At 39.9% G+C, this 5,581-nt stretch overlaps 1 long non-coding RNA gene across 1 annotated transcript; it reads left to right on the forward strand.

Annotated features, from left to right (window-relative positions):
- The first annotated feature begins 291 nt into the window (after positions 1 to 291).
- LOC120105301 (uncharacterized) lies at positions 292 to 5,217 on the forward strand. The gene is made up of 3 exons (XR_005507690.2): positions 292 to 707; positions 787 to 1,924; positions 3,568 to 5,217. It is a non-coding gene; the product is annotated as an uncharacterized LOC120105301 (long non-coding RNA).
- The last annotated feature ends 364 nt before the right edge of the window (positions 5,218 to 5,581 follow it).

Here is a 5,581-nt window from a genome sequence, read left to right on the forward strand (position 1 = left end):
TGCAATCCAATGGGTGACATTGCAGAAGAAGATCAATTATTTTTTGGTGCAAAAGATACAAGTGGAACCCCACTTCAACCAAACCTAACTCAAGATGAAGACTAGTGCCCATTGTGCCATTATACTAATTATTACATGAAGACTAATGCCCATGTGTCAAGTCACCAAAGCTGGGTTACTCAAAGCGCTTTTTCCTCCCTATCCTATAAAACGCGAATTAAAAAAAAAAAAAAAGTCGTTTGTCTTTCATCTCAGCTCCAAAGAAAATGCGAAGTAAAAAAAGAAGGCTTCTGAAAGTTTGGCCTCAACAAGCGAGGGCATGTGTAGTTGTCGAAGGATAGGAAGATTGGTCCGACCTTTTTACATGGTGGAGCTATCAACACATGGTGGAGAAATCATTACACCTTACACCTCTCTCTCTCTCTCTCTCTCTCTCTCGATCTCGATCTCCAATATTATTGTGAGCGGTGTATGCGCGCGCGGAGTCAATGGAGGATGATTTATTCCAATCTTCTCATTGTTTGTCCCTTCCCTCTCCCCACAAGAAAATGAACAATATTTTCTCTTCTTCTCGTTTTCTACTCGCTTCATTTCCTTTATTCTTCCTCTCCTTGTTCTCCACATCTTGACTCCTGTTACTTTATGGATACCTTTCCCTCTCCTCTCTCGCTCTCATAAATTTTTCACAGCAATGGGAGGCTGCCCAGGTAATATTTTATGTGAGTCATATAGGTTTGTCAAAGGGCTTCTTACAGAGTTCATTGGCATTCTGTCCACCTCCATCAGGGCAAACGTAACGTGGGGCGGAGGCAATGGAAATGGAGGTGGGCAACCTGCCAAGGGAGCTCTGTTGGATTCTCTTTGTAAAACCTATGTGATGATTGGATTCTAACATTCATGTTCATGCGCTCTCTAAATAGTAAAGAAAGAGATAAAGGTAAGTACGAGCACCCTTTTGATCCTTACTGCAACATCTCTCATTTCTTTGTTTTGTTTCCTTTGCTTCCATCATGCAATATCATGATGCCTGGCATTGACTGCCCATTTTTATGATCGTTATCTGTTATTATGTTTTCTAGGAAAATTATCTGCTGCCAAACTCCTATTGCAGCTATTCGCATTACTCCTTTTTTTTCCCTTGTTGTGTTTTTTTTTAGCAATGGCATATCCATTAATTCATCCACGAGTGAGAGGAATGGACGAAGCCGTAAAAGTTCAGGTGCTGCTAACAACTGAAGCTTCCTTTCTGCATTGATTGAGAAAATGAAAGGGTCAAAAGTTGTGCTTCATTAGAAAGCTTAGTTTTATTTTTCTTACCTTCTAGGCTTTCCAGTCTCCAAAACCATATAAAAACAAACCAATATTTAGTTCTTCTGGAATACTTTCTTTTGGTCCCAAATGCAAAAGCATTCCTGCTTTCTCTCTCCATTGAATTGTGAGACATAGCTGACCTTTCTTTCTAACTACTTTCTTCTTCTCTCATTCTGCTCCTTCTTTGTCTTTCTTCTTTTTTTTTTGGCGCAGGGGGGGATGAAGCTCCCGGCCACTTTAATTTTCTTTCAAACGGAAAAAAGAACAAGTGATTATTATGGGATCGATGCTTAGACGACCACCTTCAATATTTATAAAATCTAATTCCTGCTACTTCTAAAGTCTAGTTTATTTTCTCTTCTTTTTTTGTTCCTTAACAGATACTTAACTCGGTTGAGGTTTTCATGCCGTACACAATGGGCTTGGAGAGAAAGGAAAGAGGCGATGGTGATACATCGAGACATGCATCCCTCATCAATGTTAGTAAATAAATTAATATAGTAAGTAGAACAAACGCACGAATCCTCCTATCAACACTGCGCGTCTGGAGAAACGATACCTGAGAGAGATCTTGATATCCACGCATCTAAAGAGGAGCAATCACAATTGGGAGGTATAAAAATTTTAGTTTAAATTTTTGCTTGAGCTTGCTGCAGAAATTTTTAATTTCAAATGTAAATAGTTCTAAAAGCTACAGAAAAAAAAAATAACATTAGCCCTAGCAATGCAACTAATGAAACTGTTCATAAAGTTGTCATTTAGCATCAAACCTACACATGTATGTATGAAATAAACTGCCTAAATGCAATATTCCACAAATTTACATGAATAGGAAAGTGAGGTTCACTGTACTGGAAGGTATAAATGCTGTACGTCTTGCACTCACTTAAGGCATGTTCGGTTATAAGGAAAAATGAAGAAAAGGTGAAAAAAAAAACTTGTTTTCTTGTTCAAAATCTTGCTTTCTGCTTGCTTGTTCCATTAAAAAAAAAAGAAACAGAGAGGGAACTTTAGAAGTTTATAACTAATTTTTCAGAAAATTTTTCTTTTCTATGAATTTTTTTTTTTCATAGTTATTTTTTTCACCAAACTGCCCTTTATGTTGTGCATTTTAAATTCTCATAATTGACTTAGGACCTAATGTATGTCTTTACTCCATCAAAGAATGAAAGCTACGTCGAACAAATTCACAAAGCGTGAAAGAAGCACCAAGGATCACGCGGAAATCAAAACGTAACCGGGCAAGAGAAAAGCCATCATTTCCGGCCATCAGTTTATGCTCCAATGGTCAAAGGAGCGTGCATGGCTTGGTCGAACGACGTGGATACTTTGTGGCCAAAAAAACTCATGGCCTCTTTGTGTCTGTGTGGTCTGGAGACTCTGGGACCATCTAGGTTTGGGACACAGAATCCAGGCTTTGATGTGAAGCAACCAAACTTTAATTACAAGAGAGTGCGAGCTGATTGTGATTTATTGGATACCCAATTTTTGATGCACAATAAATTGCTAAACCAATCCTGTCGAGGTAAAGAACACAACAACTTTTCTCTGGCTCGTATGCATTTCCAAAGTTTCAATCCAGCCTCAAGGGGAGAAGGTTGCCAGCGGGAAGAATAAAACTTTCATATAGTTCTCCTATATTGTTAAGATATTACAGTTAAATGTGTTAAAGATACGTATCATCCTTAAAATGTTTATCTCTTATGCATTAATTTTCATAACATTCCAATATAAAAACCAATGGTAGAAATCATCTGGAATTTTTTTTACTTTTCTAATAAACCCAATTAAAAACAAAATATTTATGATGTTCATGCTCCTAATCTACCAAACCTAATGGTGACATGCTTTTTAGGCTCTTAGATTATGTATTGTTGCTGGTTAAAGGGTGGATAACTTAAAAGTTATCTAGTTAACCAGCCAAACATCACTAGGTCATCCAAAAGTGAAATAAATTTATTTCATTAAAGATCCAGATAAGATTATATCGTAAGAGGGTGAAATAAAAGCAACCATATAAGCTCTTTTTTTTCCTCTCTTTTATTTTTTTTCACAACTTTATTCCATTAACCATGGGCCCACTAAACAAGCAGGAACTAATTTTTGCTACCAACTTTAATCTATCATGAAATGGACTTTTCTTTTTCTTTTTGCTTTTATCTATATGCTAGCTTTTTCATGGTCCTTGCTTAGAATTCTCTTATGCATATGTCCCCACGTAAGAATGTGCTTTTTGGATTGCTTCTTCTTTTGTAGAAGGATTGATCCTGCAACTGGACTGCCTCTTCCATGGCTGACACAAGATTAATTAGTCCATGTCGTTACAAGGTGGTGGGGGGCAAGTGAGAAAGGTAATTCAAAGCCTTAACTTACAGAAGCTCACAGGCCGAGTACGTACACGTACCTCGGTACTGGATTAAGTTGGCGTGGCAGAGATGGTGGGTCCACTTGAGATCAAAGATTTTAAACATAAGCTCGGATGCAAAGTCTCACAGGCTCAAGCATTACACAAGTTAGACTGACTAAGTTGGGCAGCTTCGCTAACAATTCTTGGCGTGGCCCGAGTTGTAAATTTTTTTTACTGTCGATGAATGTAAATAATTTTAATAGGCTAAAAAAAAATTGGTGAGATTTCTCTGGATCAAGTTCGCGGCTAGCCGAGTTTGTAAAAAACTTTTACAACCGATGTATATAAAGAATTTTAATAGGTCGAAAAAATATTGGTGAGATTTCTCTTAATCAAGCTCACAAAAGATAGATATGTGTTGGGACTAGCTGATTGCAAGAATTTTCAACAACTAGCATGATTTTTTTTTGTATGAATGAACTGAAAATTTTATAGGATTCATAAATTAAGACAACATATCCGGCAAGATTATAGGCTACATGGTGATTAGGTTTGTATTTATAAAATATTTAAAAATAACTTTGGGGTGAAGGACCTCTGCATTCGAAAATAGCCGGTCTATTTTCTCAACCTTTTCTTCTCTCCTCTCTCTCTCTCCCCCAAACTCCCAATCGAGCTCTTTGGGGTGAAGGATCTGTATGGTTTTCTCCCTCTTTTCTCTCTTCCATCCGAGCTCTTTCCCCTCTCTACCGTTCTCTTCTCTCGTCTCTCTCTCTCTCTCTCCCTCTTAATCTATCTTCTCCTCTCCCACCTGATCTCTCTCCCTCTTTCCACTCTCTCCGCTCTCTCCTCTCTCCCCTCTCTCCTCTCTCCACCTAATCTATCTCCCCCCTCTTCACTCTCTCTCCTCTCCTCTTTTCCCCCTCCCTATCTCCCCTTTTCACTATCCTCTCTTCTCTCTCTCCCCAATATCTCTTCCCAGCTCTCCTCTCTTCCTTGATCCTCTCTCTCTCTCTCTCTCTCTCTCTCGATCTTCTCTCTCCCTCCACTTTTTTTTTTGGTACAACGGCGAGTATAAATACGACCAACAAGATCATAAAATAAAAGATTACATAAGAGCACAGGCATTGACACGTGATTTGCCTAAATGAATCTTCAGAGTGGTGAGCTGCATAGAAGGCAACCCAGTCTGCAGCCCCATTTACCTCCCTGTATACATGTGTGGCCTGATAGAAGGCAACCCGGACGTCGTGGAGTAGCAGCCTCTCCTATATCTTCAACTCCGAACCTACTCAATCATCGCGGCCGAGTCCTTCTCGGAAAGGATGTGATCCATGCCCACATCTCTCTTTTTCAATCTCCTCTCTCTCTCTCTCTCTCTCTCTCTCACTCCCAACTCTCTCCTCTCATTCTTCTCCAACGCTCTGCCTCTCTTATCCCCTGTTACAGTTTGCAACGAAGCCCAGAGAAGAATCCTAGGCCTAAATCGGGCAGGCTCAATAGGCCTACACTCAATCAAGCCACACGCCAAGCTCTTTTCGGATTAAGGCCAAGCTCGAAGCGGAAGTTTCAAAGAAGTTTTGGGCCTCAGCCCTGCCCGAAGCCCGGATTCTTTTTTTTGGATGAGGTCGTGGGTTGCATACAAACCCGACCCCGAACTCATCTTTTTCTTGGAATTAGTACATTATTGCAAGGTCAAATCCAGTCTTTCCAAGCGCATTCAATACCTTCAGAGAGTACGAATCGGCCTGCCGATTAGCTTGCCAATTTGGGCTCAGCATCGTCGCCTGATCAACCCCATGGAACTTCCGACCGCCAACTTCCCGACTCAACCCTTGTTTTTCCTGGCTCAGGTTGATGCATCCGTTGTTTCCTTTCCGAGATTTAACTGGAGCCTTGCCCCTTGAGATGGGGAAAGGAAGG

The sequence above is a fragment of the Phoenix dactylifera genome, chromosome 16 (assembly GCF_051530095.1).
Source record: "Phoenix dactylifera cultivar Ajwa chromosome 16, Ajwa_hap1_PhDact_Kaust_v1.1, whole genome shotgun sequence".
Classification (NCBI taxonomy): domain Eukaryota; kingdom Viridiplantae; phylum Streptophyta; class Magnoliopsida; order Arecales; family Arecaceae; genus Phoenix; species Phoenix dactylifera.